The 13694-nt window shown below is 49.3% G+C and overlaps 1 long non-coding RNA gene across 2 annotated transcripts in view; it reads right to left on the reverse strand.

Annotated features, from left to right (window-relative positions):
* The window catches only part of LOC138249853 (uncharacterized), a 128373-nt gene extending 116077 nt beyond the window's left edge, over positions 1 to 12296 (reverse strand). For both annotated transcript variants that reach the window (XR_011194851.1, XR_011194852.1), the window contains exon 1: positions 12189 to 12296. This is a non-coding gene — a long non-coding RNA (uncharacterized lncRNA). The remainder of the gene's footprint in view (positions 1 to 12188) is intronic.
* Between the last annotated feature and the right edge of the window lie 1398 nt (positions 12297 to 13694).

The raw sequence follows: 13694 nt of genomic DNA on the forward strand, positions 1-13694 counted from the left end.
CCTGTCCATACCTAGCCACCAGAACTTTTCACGTAATCTCTATGTAAATGTTTGCCCTAGATGTCCCTTGTGTGACAGTTTAAATAATTTCAAATGCAGATTAACTGAAGCTATGAATTTGGCCCCTCCCCTTAGCGCTCACACCCCACCACCGAAAATTCATCCAACACTTTTAAAAATGATTGTACCAGTACACTCACAGAGCTCTCCATCCTGCTCTCGTTCATAGCCAATGGCACTATGGCCCTCATTTCGACCTCGGCGGTCTTTAAAAAAGACCACAGAGGTACCGCCGTGCTGAAGACCGCCAGTGCAGGTGGTTTTCCACGCAGCGTATTATGACTGCTGGCAGCTCTCCGTCCTTTTTCGGATGGAGAGCCGCCAGCAGCCATACTGACGGTCGGCGGGGAAGTGGAGGCTGCTCCACCTCCACCGTCCCGTCATCAGAACACCGCCCACCGAATCACATCCCATGATTCGGTGTGGCGGTGTTCTGTTGATGGGGTGCTGGCGGCGGAGCAGTGCCCATGGATACCGTCCCCTCCCGGAGGATCAACCGACAAGGTAAGTTGATCGTCCGTTGGGGGGGAGGTGTTGTGTGCGTGCATGGGGGTGTGCGTGTAAATATGTAGAGGAGGTGTGTGAGTGCATGTATGCATGTGGGGGGTGTTGTGTGTATGGGAAATGTGTGCGGGTCGGTCTGTGTGTATGTCTGTTTGTATGTGTGCGGGTATGTGTTGTAGTGTATGTGTGCGGGTAGGGGTGTGTGTATGTGCATGTTGGGGGTGGGGAGGGGGGTGTATGTGCATGTTTGGGGTGGGGAGGGGGTCCTGCTACCTTTGGAGGATGGAAGAGGGGTGGGGGGTTTGGGTGGAGGACTGGGGCGTGGGGAAGGGGTTGGGGGAGACCCCTATCAGTGCCAGGGAAGGAATTCCCTGGCACTGACAGTGCCTACCACCATGGATTTCGATGAGGTTCAAAACCACCCGAAATCCATGGTGGTATGCAGGGTCCCGATACCATCGGCGGTCTAGTGACCGCCGCCGGACTGGGGACCGAAGTCTCCAGCCCAGCGGTCGTCACTGCCCTGGCGGTCGGAGTGGAGAAGTGGTGGATGACCATGGTGGTAACCGCCATGGTCATAATTCCATTTTTGTTTCCGCCGGCCTGTTGGCGGTATTACCGCCTGTTAGAAATGGGGTTTCTGGTTGGCTAGGGTATGCCCCTCAGCCAGGCAGAACTTACCCACTCTAGTCAGGGCAAGGGAGTTACACGTCCAAGATAACCCCCCCTTGGTAGCTTGGCACGAGCAGTCAGGCTTAACCCGGAGGCAATGTGTAAAGCGTTTGCACAACACACACAACACATGTGACGCAATATCCCCACCACAAAGGAAACACAGCACCAGATTATATGAAAATATACTGTATTGTACACAAGGCAATTATCAGACCAAACATCACATATCAGTACTATCCTGCTACCTTAGCAGTTGTCAGAACATTACACATTAGTTACTCTGCAATCTAGCAGTAGTCACACATAACACACAGGTTACTCTGTATTCTGCAACACAAGCAGTAGTCAGGAAAACACGTTACTACATCACAGCACTTGTCATAAGAATATCGTAAAATGCCCATAGTAGGAACATTAGAAAACATATGACAAGTTAGAAAAACATATTAGCAAGCATGTCCATAAAAGGAACATTTGCATACAAATATGTAAAAACATCAAATGCAGGTAGGTAATATATGAATCAAACAAAAGTCTGTAGAAAGAACTTTGGATTGCAACTATATTGGTCCTTTAAACAGTACCTGGTTGGATGAAGGCACCTCCAGTGCCTAGAAGGCGAACAATGGGGCCCCCGGCGCTCCTATGCGCAAAACGGGGGCCTCCCTTATACCCTGGGGTCAGAGGAGGGTGACATGCACCTCCTCTCTTTTATAGACAGGCCCCTCCGGGGACTGTGATTACTGGGGGCCACCCAGGGACTCAACCGGCCCTCACGAGGGGGGCCAAAGCCAGCAAAAACAACTTAAGGTAGGAGGGGGGCACCACGCACCCCCTCTGGTTTAATGACAGGCCCCTCCCGGGACCCGGGATCTCTGGGGACCCCCCCGGGCCTCCAATGGCCCTTCCACCAAGGGGGGGGCCACAATAATGCCCGTTTTACCTAACAGCAGAAAAGGAGCGCCCTGCTCCTACGGCAGAGGCCAGGGGGAAGGGGGCACTCCCCGCGCCTTCCCCTGGTCCTGCCGTGAAGCCACAAGAAGATCAGACCCCTCCTGGGGCCCGAGCAGACACTTGCCTGCACCCGCTGCGGTGCGCGAGTGTTCTTCCAGCTTCCCGGGCCGCTGCGGTGATCTTATTTAAAGGGGCACAATGCAGCAAGGAGCCTACGAGCCCCCAAGGCTCCATAAGCGCGCTGCAATCAGCGCTATGGCAGCCGCAACCACGGAGAAGCACCCCTCGTGAAGAAATGGATGCAGTGGTCAGGGGCCACAGCACCCTGCCCCTGGGGAGCAGAATCTTAAGACAAGGTCCTCAGGTGGAGGGCCCAGCTACAGGCCAGCACAAGGGAAAGGCAGCAAGTGGCAAGTCCTTCACAGTGACCAGGCAGGTCACAGGTCAGCAGCAGCAGTCCATGGCGGTTCCTGGTGAGTCCTTTCAGCCTTTGGTGTCCAGTTCCAAGATGATTCCAAGAGTCTCCAAATTGTGGGGAAAATTCCCCTGTACTTATAGTCAGTTCTTACAGGGTTTTACAATGGTAGGGAGAGGATGTTCCAGCCAGTTACAACTGCTTCTGGGAGTGCCCCCTCTCTCCTTTCAGCACAGGCTCCAAACATCAGTGGGGGGTTAACGACCCTATTGTGTGAGGCCAGGGCACAGCCTTTACAAATGTACGTGTACCCGCCTCTCCCTTCTCTCAGCCCAGGGAGACTATTGAGTATGCAGATGCACCTCTGTGACACCTCCACCCTCCCTCTGTACAGGCTGTCTGAAAAGTATGCACAAAGCCCCAACTGTCACTCTGCCCAGACGTGGATTGGAGTCAAGCTGCAAAACACAGGAGTCATAAGCACAGATAAATGCACACTTTCTAGAAGTGGCATTTCTGTGATAGTAATAAAAAATACACCCACACCAGTAAGCAGCATTTATTATCACCATCACAACCATACCAAACATGCCTACGCTACCCCTCATAAATCAGACAATACCCCTTAGACATAAGGCAGGGCATTTCTAATGCAATCCTATGAGAAGGCAGCACTCACAGCAGTGAGACACCAAGTTAGGCTGTTTGTCACTACTAGGACAGGCCATGCAATATGGCACATGTCCTGCCTTTCTACATACATGGCACCGTGCCCATAGGGCTAGCTAGGGCGTACCTTAGGGATGACTTACATGTAGTAAAAGGGGAGTTCTGGGTCTGGCAAGTACGTTTAGATGCCAGGTCCCAGTGGCAGAAAACTGTGCACACAGGCCCTGTGCTAGCAGGCCTGAGACAGGTTTTGAAAGTCTACTTCAGTGGCTGGCGCAAGCAGCGCTGCAGGCCCACTAGTAGTATTTAATTTACAGGCTCTGGGTATAGAGATACCACTGTACAAGGGACTTATAGGTAAATTAAATATGCCAATTAGGTATAAGCCAATCATACCAACTTTAGATGGGAGAGCATCTGCACTTTAGCACTGGTCAGCAGTGATAAAGTGCTCAGAGTCCTAGAGCCAACACCGAGAGGTCAGAAAAACCAGGAGGAAGTAGGCAAAAAGACTGGGGATAACCCTGCGTAAGGCAAAAAGTCCAACACAACCCCCTACCAGCCAAAAGCCAGGGGAGAACAATCAATACCTTGATGTACTTCCCTGATTGGGGCAATAGAACAAGGACCCAGGCCCACAACAGCAGAGGCATGTTCCAGTTCTACGCCTTCCTGACTCCACTTGGATCTCTCTGTCAATGCTTCCCAGGCAGCCTAGACCAACCCACGAGGGTTCTCTAGCTGCCAATGGCCAGAACCAGGCCCCAGGCCATCTAGGAGCCTCTGGTCTCTGAAACCACAACGAGTGGTGGGCGGTAGCCCCAGGTGCAAAGCAACCTGTCTCCACTCCATTTCTAATCAGTTCAGGGGCTCTACCCTGCCACTGATCCACCAACCTAGGGACTGCACCCATAGGTTCTACAGGGGCTAAAGGCGAGGCTCTCCTCCCTCTACCTCTCCTTCTAGGATCCTCCCCTCCTCTCCTAGGAGGGGTATCACCAGATTCCACACTTGCCAGGGTGCTGGGTACAGCAGCCCTGCACAACTCTCTCGCCAGCCCAGGATCACTACCTGCCGACTGACCACCCAACCTAGGGACGACACCCTTGGGTTGCACCGCGGTCCGGGGCAGGCTTCCCCCTCCCTGAACCCCACTTCCAGAGTCCTGCGTCTCCCCACCTCGGGAGAAGCCACCAGAAGTTTCACACGGGGTGAGCACACTAACCTCCCCTCCAACCAGGTCAGAGTTTACCCCCTGAACCTGTTTATCTAGTCCAGGGACAACACCCTTAGACTGGACCATTGCCCAGCGAACCAGGACTTCCTTGGGAGCACACCTACCCCCTACCAGATCAGAGCTTACCCCCTGAATCTGGCAATCCAACCCAGAGTCACTACCCTGCGGTTGAATCATTGCCTGGCGCACCAGGACTTCATGGGGGGCACACCTACCCCCCACCAGGGAAACACCTTCCCCAAGGGCCACACAAGAGTCTGGCTGGCAGAGGTCTCCTGACCTCTGCCCATCTGACAGAGTCTGGATTCCCCCAGCCCAGAAATGGTCTCACCAAGGTCATTCCTCTGGAGCTCTGCTCTCAGAGCTGACCCCTGACCCTCCAGGTTCTCCACTGGGGCCCGCAGCCCCCTCTCAACCCTATGCCTGGATTTCCGCCTCCTCCGCTGAAGAGCGAGACTACCAGACACCAGGACCGGCGGAACGCTATCACCAGCCACCCGCCCAAGTCCTAATGACAAAATGGGATCCTTCTGAACAGCTGGCCCTACGGCACAGGCTAGGCTCACCTCCTGGCGTTCACCCATGGAACCCTCCAGGACCTGGGACTGGGGCTCGGGTACCCTAGGCCTCAGCCCAACCCCATTCCCTCTCCTCTGAGACTGGACATGGGGTGCCTTACTCACCCCAATACTCTGGGACCTACCTGGGACACAAGCCTTTCCCACCACACCCGGTTGGGAAACACCTAGGCTACTCTCATTAGGAACACCCTTTAACCCCCTAATGCCACACCAGACCCTCTGGTACGCAACCAGAAGTCTGCCTCCTTTACAAGCTCCCTGGGGTCAGAGAGCTCACACAGTGACAAGTGTTGGCGTAACTCTGAAAAACAACAACGAAGCAGATGCTCTCTGACAATCAGATTAAACAGCCCTTCAAAATTGTTTACTGGGCTACCCTTCACCCATCCATCTAGTGCAATGCAGCAATCCTACACAAACTCCTCCCAAGACTGGTGGGACAGTTTCTTACCACCCCTAAACTTTTTTCTGTATTCCTCAGGGGAAAAACCATACTTCTCAATCTGTGCGTTCTTCATAGTGGAGTACCCCTCCCTGTCACTCTCTTCTAGAGTCAGTAGGGCATCCCTCCCCTCCTCAGGATTAAAGCTCCCTAGGCCAGTTCCCCAATCCTTCTCAGGGATCCTGCACTCTACCAGAGCCCTCTCATATTCCTTTAACCACTGACGTATGTCATCCCCCTCTTGGAACCTAGGTACCAGATCTATGGGTATGTGAGGAACATCTTTGCTACAGCACTCTACATTGCTGCCACCACTGGACTCCACCTGCAGCGCTGGTGAGTCCAGAACCTTCAGACTGCGCTCTAGAGCGAGTCTTTCTCTGGCAAAGGCCCTCTGCCATCCTCTCCTGTACTAATGCCTTCTCTACCTCAGCCCTTCTCTCCTCAATAGCTAGGCGCGCTAACTGCAACTTCAGGTCCCTCTCTTCCCGCCTATCTCTTAGCTCATCAGGCGTCAAGGAATGAGAGGTAGCCCTGCTTCTTACACTGGACCCAGCAAGGGACTCCCTATCACTGGGGCCTTCCCTGTCAACTGGCATCCCCAACCAGTCATACTCACCCTCCTTATCAGTCTCTCTACCACTCTCTAGGGATGAGGTCTGGGATCCCTCCCATTGGGAACCCTCGCTACACTCAGAATCCTCTGGATACTCCCTAAGCACACTCCCTCCCTGGGTATATGTCACAAACCTTTCAAAGAAATTCAGAGATCTCCTGAGGTCCCCTTCTACAGGCAGCCCTCTCTCTCTACAGAACCCCTCTAATTCCTCCTGCATGTAAAACGGCAGGTCCTCTAAATCAAAGGTAAGCCCCAACTTGAAAAGGTACAATTAACTCAACTGTGACAACCACAATACCCAAGCGTGAGAACTGAAAACAGGAAAAATGACCAAAGAGAGAAAGTTAATAGAAGCCAAACATGTGATGGTCTAAACGCAATCCTTGTAGTGAAATAATGAGTCACAATGGTATTATGCAAGCGCAAGTCCTATCCTCACCGCTGACAACCAATGTTAGAAATGGGGTTTCTGGTTGGCTAGAGTATGCACCTCAGCCAGGCAGAACTTACCCACTCTAGTCAGGGCAAGGGAGTTACACGTCCAAGATAACCCCTGCTCACCCCCTTGGTAGCTTGGCACGAGCAGTCAGGCTTAACCCGGAGGCAATGTGTAAAGCGTTTGCACAACACACACAACACACGTGACGCAATATCCCCACCACAAAGGAAACACAACACCAGATTATATGAAAATATACTGTATTGTACACAAGTCAATTATCAGACCAAACATCACATATCAGAACTATCCTGCTACCTTAGCAGTTGTCAGAACGTTACACATTAGTTACTCTGCAACCTAGCAGTAGTCACACATAACACACAGGTTACTCAGTATTCTGCAACATAAGCAGTAGTCAGGAAAACACGTTATTACATCACAGCACTTGTCATAAGAATATCATAAAATGCCCATAGTAGGAACATTAGAAAATGTATGGCAAGTTAGAAAAACATATTAGCAAGCGTGTCCATAAAAGGAACATTTGCATACACATATGTAAAAACATAAAACGCAGGTAGGTAATATATGAATCAAACAAAAGTCTGTAGAAAGAACTTTGGATTGCAAATATATTGGTCCTTTAAACAGTACCTGGTTGGATGAAGGCACCTCCAGTGCCTAGAAGGTGAACAATGGGGCCCCCGGCGCTCCTATGCGCAAAACGGGGGCATCCCTTATACTCTGGGGTCAGAGGAGGGCGACATGCACCTCCTCTCTTTTATAAACAGGCCCCTCCGGGACCGTGATTACTGGGGGCCCCCCAGGGCCTCAACCGGCCCTCACAAGGGGGGCCAAAGCAGGCAAAAACAACTTAGGGCAGGAGGGAGGCACCACGCACCCCCTCTGGTTTAATGACAGGCCCTTCCCGGGACCCGTGATCTCTGGGGGCCCCCCCGGCCCTCCACTGTCCCCTTCCACCAAGGGGGGGGCACAATAATGCCCGTTTTACCTAACAGCAGAAAAGGAGCACCCTGCTCTTAACGCAGAGGCCAGGGGGAAGGGGGCACTCCCCGCGCCTTCCCCTGGTCCTGCCGTGAAGCCACAAGAAGATCAGACCCCTCCTGGGGCCCGAGCAGACACTCGCCTGCACCCGATGCGGTGCGCGAGTGTTCTTCCAGCTTCCCGGGCCGCTGCGGTGATCTTATTTAAAGGGGCACAATGCAGCAAGGAGCCTACGAGCCCCCAAGGCTCCATAAGCGCGCTGCAATCAGCGCTTTGGCAGCCGCAACCAAGGAGAAGCACCCCTCGTGAAGAAATGGATGCAGGGGTCGGGGGCCACAGCACCCTGCCCCTGGGGAGCAGAATCTTAAGACAAGGTCCTCAGATGGAGGGCCCAGCTACAGGCCAGCACAAGGGAAAGGCAGCAAGTGGCAAGTCCTTCACACTGACCAGGCAGGTCACAGGTCAGCACAGCAGCAGCAGTCCATGCGGTTCCTGGTGAGTCCTTTCAGCCTTTGGTGTCCAGTTTCAAGATGATTCCAAGAGTCTCCAAATTGTGGGGAAAATTCCCCTGTACTTATAGTCAGTTCTTACAGTGTTTTACAATTGTAGGGAGAGGAGGTTCCAGCCAGTTACAACTGGTTCTGGGAGTGCCCCCTCTCTCCTTTCAGCACAGGCTCCAAACATCAGTGGGGGGTTAACGACCCTATTGTGTGAGGCCAGGGCACAGCCTTGACAAATGTAGGTGTGCCCCGCCTCTCCCTTCTCTCAGCCCAGGAAGACTATTCAGTATGCAGATGCACCTCTGTGACACCTCCACCCTCCCTGTGTACAGGCTGTCTGAAAAGTATGCACAAAGCCCCAACTGTCACTCTGCCCAGACGTGGATTGGAGTCAAGCTGCCAAACACCGGAGTCATAAGCACAGATAAATGCACACTTTCTAGAAGTGGCATTTCTGTGATAGTAATAAAAACTATAACCCACACCAGTAAGCAGCATTTATTATCACCATCACAACCATACCAAACATGCCTACGCTACCCCTCATAAATCAGACAATACCCCTTACACATAAGGCAGGGCATTTCTAATGCAATCCTATGAGAAGGCGGCACTCACAGCAGTGAGACAACAAGTTAGGCTGTTTGTCACTACTAGGACAGGCCATGCAATATGGCACATGTCCTGCCTTTCTACATACATGGCACCCTGCCCACAGGGCTAGCTAGGGCGTACCTTAGGGGTGACTTACATGTAGTAAAAGGGGAGTTCTGGGCCTAGCAAGTAAGCTTAGATGCCAGGTCCCAGTGGCAGAAAACTGCGCACACAGGCCCTGCGCTAGCAGGCCTGAGACAGGTTTTGAAAGTCTACTTCAGTGGGTGGCGCAAGCAGCGCTGCAGGCCCACTAGTAGTATTTAATTTACATGCCCTGGGTATAGAGATACCACTGTACAAGGGACTTATAGGTAAATTAAATATGCCAATTAGGTATAAGCCAATCATACCAACTTTAGATGGGAGAGCATCTGCACTTTAGCACTGGTCAGCAGTGATAAAGTGCTCAGAGTCCTAGAGCCAACACCGAGAGGTCAGAAAAACCAGGAGGAAGGAGGCAAAAAGACTGGGGATAACCCTGCGTAAGGCAAAAAGTCCAACACCGCCACTTCTCCCCTGTCCGCCATGGTCGCATATGTCTTTTAAATTGTAATCTTCCACCATCCCTTGATGCCATTTCTCTCTTGATACTGCACCTTGAGTGCACTCAAAAACATCTTCAACGCTTGCCACTGTACCCTCTATTTCCCATGTTTCTACATTTTCTTTGTCTACCTTTTACCACTCAAGAGGTAGGCATAACAAACGAGCTTGAAAGTTGTGCCACCCTTGAATGTGCTCCACTGAATACAAGAACTCTTGGATTTGGGATGCCAATCTTGCCAAGCTTGCTGAATCTTTTACCGCTCCAGCAAAAGTACTTTAAATAATGCCTTGTGGTCTCTACGCAACATGACTGGTATGCTCCAAATGTATGTGAAGAAATACTGAATTCTCCAAGCTGCAACCAAGGCCTTCCTCTCTATGACCGAATAGTTCCTCTCACTGAGAGTGAGAGAATTTGATGCAAATGCAACTGTTTTTTCTCCATTAGAGTGAGCTTGTATTAATACCACATTGACCTCCACATCACTAGCATCCACAGTAATGATAGTTTTAAGTCCTGTGTTGAAAGGAGCCAGCACATTCGTTTTGCACATTTTGTTCTTAATAGCCTCAAAGGCTGTTTGTTGGTTCTCCTTCCCCACAAAATTGGGCAGAAGAGGATGGTCATCTAGAAAATGATGGCTGCCACCTGACATGATGGCAGCCCTGCTGGAATATGTGTAATAACTTAAACAGACACGCACCTTTGTCATTTTTTTATATACCTGGTTTAAATTTTGCCGTTATTAAAACTTTGGTGATGTCGCTACCTATGATATTATCAGGATCAAGGATCATGTGATATGACTTACTGTGATGCTACCGGGGGTGATGTTATGTGATATCACGTCCTGTGTCATCACTGGTCAGACGGCATGTGATGTCACATCCGCTATCCCTGGCAATTTGGTGAATTGAAGACCATGCACCCACCCCCCTGTTTTATTGCCCATGCCTCCTGTGCTTCATTCAATACTTTATCTTAAATCTATATTCTATAATTAAAGCATTCCGTTTTCAAACCAGTAGGCCAGAGTTTAATGTGACGAAAAGCATTTGTGCATTCAACACATGTAAAATTAATTTGTGAATGCCTGTGTAGTGAGGTGAGAGATTTTGGTTTTGCCAATGCTTGCTTAGTAATACATGTGGTGGTCTTAATTGGGTACGGTGACATGCAGCCCAAATACCAGTGCCTGTAACATTACCTATAATCAGCATGCGGAATTACTTAGGAAATTAAAGACATTCTTTATTCCCTAACTACATAATCGCACTCCAGTCTAGCATTTCTTCTTCGAAAAACATTCCTATCATATCTGCAGGAGCGGAAAATGCAATATGAATGATAACCCAAAAACTAAGAGTCCGCCTATTCTTCATTTAGTTTTCGCCAGCCTTACCGTGCAAAAATAGCACAATATCCCATTTGCTTTCAAGGATAAAAATCTAGCATCATAGAACTGTAAAAGAGAGAGGGCAATGTGAGACAGACACGCCAGCGATGACTGTGCATGGTGGTCTAGATCCCATAAACTGCACTCGCGCCTGCACAATTTTGCACTGATTTTTAAAACGTATGAGAAGACTTCGCTTTTGTCAGGTGGTGCAGACTCCAGTGACGAACTGCATCAGTGCACTGCCTGCAAACTGGGAACATTATGGCAATATTGAACCAGCACACGTCAATTATATCATCGCCACCAGCAGTGCTCGGTTGTTGGAACAAAGAATTAAAAATTAGGCTACATTTGGTATTCGCCAACTCCGGCATTCGGAAACACAGATGATGGGCTCCATAGAAAGACCATGGGCACTGCACTTATTGTGCAAATAAAGCACTACCCATGAGCTATGCAGGAGCTCTGCTGGGCTGCACCTCGTTGCTTCTGTGGGAAGGAAGAAATCTACACAACGCTCGGCTTTCGAGATCCAAAGGCGAGAGTATCAGTGGTGCAGCCGGTGCAGTGTCACTGGGGCCCAAGGGTCTAAGGAGGGAGGCAGGTGCCGTTTGTTCTGCTTCTAACATTTCCTCTCTTGACACTACATTTCCATTAAACAAAGAGGGTTTACTTTTCTAATCTATGCCCAATGCTAAAAGTAGACAGTGCGTGTTCAGCTGTCTGAACTGTTGATTCGCCTACTCCCAATTACAGAAATGATATATTTAGAACAGTCCTTCGTTTTAAAAGAGAAAAGAAAGCCCTTGAACATGCCCGTGCTATTCCTCATTTATTAGTTTAAGCCTATGCTATCCATAGTCATAGAGAAATTCACAGGTATTTCTACCTTCGGCAGAAGCACCTGCTTACGCAACCATCTGCCTTTGTAACTAAAACAGAAACAGCAGCAGACGAGGAGGGGTGATCTTTGGGCATTGGAAACTGTCTATTCCAGTAACACAGCCTAGAAAAAAACAGAGTGAGAAAAGTCTAGAGGCGAAAACAATGTAAGCAGCTGTAGCTTTTGTAATCTTTCTGAAAGGTTTGCTTGCAGGGGGAGACCCAGAGCCTACCTGCTGTGTTTTTTTTCTGACATACATGATTATGTTTTTATTGCTAATAGACTGCTGCGCCAGTGCTTAGACGTTTTATTGATATTTTTTAAAGGTAACATCACCGAAACGTGAGGAGTGACTGACAATTCGGCCCTTCCCTACAACGCTTGCTTTCTTCAGCACGTCAAACTGAAATGACAGTGTACAGCCCAATGATATAAAGCTTCCTCTTTTGGCTGTTTTTAATAACTTGGAGAGTATTGGAATGAGCGCTCCCAGGAGGGTAGGTAGTCTACCTAATCCCCTGCCAGGAAGGAAACTCATTTCGCTAATTCCCGAAGCTCTCGAACAGTTGTACCAATATGCCAAGGACTTCCTTTCAACGTACCTTTAATTCCTTCATCAGAACATAAATGCTTCCCTCCTGTGCCCTGTCACAGTTCACTGAGGAACGAGAAGCGCCTTTCCTCCTCCCCGCGCGACCTGTCGATGGACGTGAGAGTGACGACAGCGGGGGATGTGCCGTGATTAATATGCATGACCAAAACCACGCGTAACCATGTGGGCGCGAGCGCCTGACTCACACGTGAAAATTCAATTATCAGACACGAATTCCTGTAGCAAGAATATCAACAGAGGAAGCCGCCGCCTAATTACTTTATAAATTCAGAGCAGAAACAGGATTTCATTGCCGGCGCCTCGCCTCAAATGATTACTTCGCAGCGACTGCTGCAGTAACGTTATGATAATATTATGGATGTTTGTGTATAAAGAAAACAACCAATTCTTTTCTTGTAAAGGTTTGGAAGCTCATAAACCACATTACAAGAGTGTAAGGTTGGGAACACCACTGAAGAAAATAATGGCTGCTCTGAGCCTTCTGCTCCAACATTCCTATGTTCCTCTTTATGATTCTTTCTTTGTATTAGGGTAGAGTGTGCAAGTGCTCTAGCCTGCTGTAATCTCTCTGTGTGCTTTTAACCACACCCATCAGTATCTTTGGTTCCCGGGCTTGCCTTTTAAAAATTGCTTGATTTCATTTGTGAAAGGGATGCATATGTCATGCCTTTTCAGGTGTTTATCCCTCCTTGAGCGCACTGGCCAACTACAGAAAACATACGAAGCTCCATGTTTTTCGCATGGTTTCTGGACTACTTTTTATTTTTATTTCCTATGCAGCGCAATCTCACAGGGCAGTAGTGGAGCACTTTGCATGACATCGACCCTGTTACATGGATAATTGCATAACTGCCAATACGTTTGACTGAGAGTGAACTTCTGTTTCCTTTGTTTGCTCCTTCATGCTCATGGTGTGGCGCTTTAAATCAGCTCGCTTATGTAAAACTGTATTACTATTCATTTTCAATTTATATGGCAAGAAAAGTCTGGTTAGGACTTTACAATGCTAATAGTTCTAACTCGAGCAAACGCAAGACCCATTACATTGCAAATGCTTGTTAATTTAGAACGTTCTAACCTCTGGGAGTGAAATGTTGCCCTTCTGTCTCCTGCTAAACAGGTTGTTAAAGGCCCTCTCCCTCGTCATAGCCCCTCGACTTTGGCGAACGCTTATAACTCAGGTTCAGGGCCTTTAACAACCAGAATAGCTCTCAGCACCAGACTGTATTGTGTATTAATAAAAAAGGGGTGGAGCTATGCACTTAAGACTTTGGTATAAATGTGTAGGTGCACAGCAGCAGTATTTGCAATGCAGAGAAAATATGTGAAGAGAAGGTCAATAATAACACTCTTCCCTTTTGCAGTGCTAATAATGCAGGGCCTATTCTGTGGAATTAAAATTCTCATTACAAGTTAAAGACATAAGTCAGCAAGCACAGCAAGTGAGCCTAATCTCCCCAGCAGAGTTTGGAGGAGGGAGCAAGAGTAATTATAT

Source organism: Pleurodeles waltl, chromosome 8, assembly GCF_031143425.1.
Source record: "Pleurodeles waltl isolate 20211129_DDA chromosome 8, aPleWal1.hap1.20221129, whole genome shotgun sequence".
In the NCBI taxonomy this organism is placed as follows: Eukaryota; Metazoa; Chordata; class Amphibia; order Caudata; family Salamandridae; genus Pleurodeles; species Pleurodeles waltl.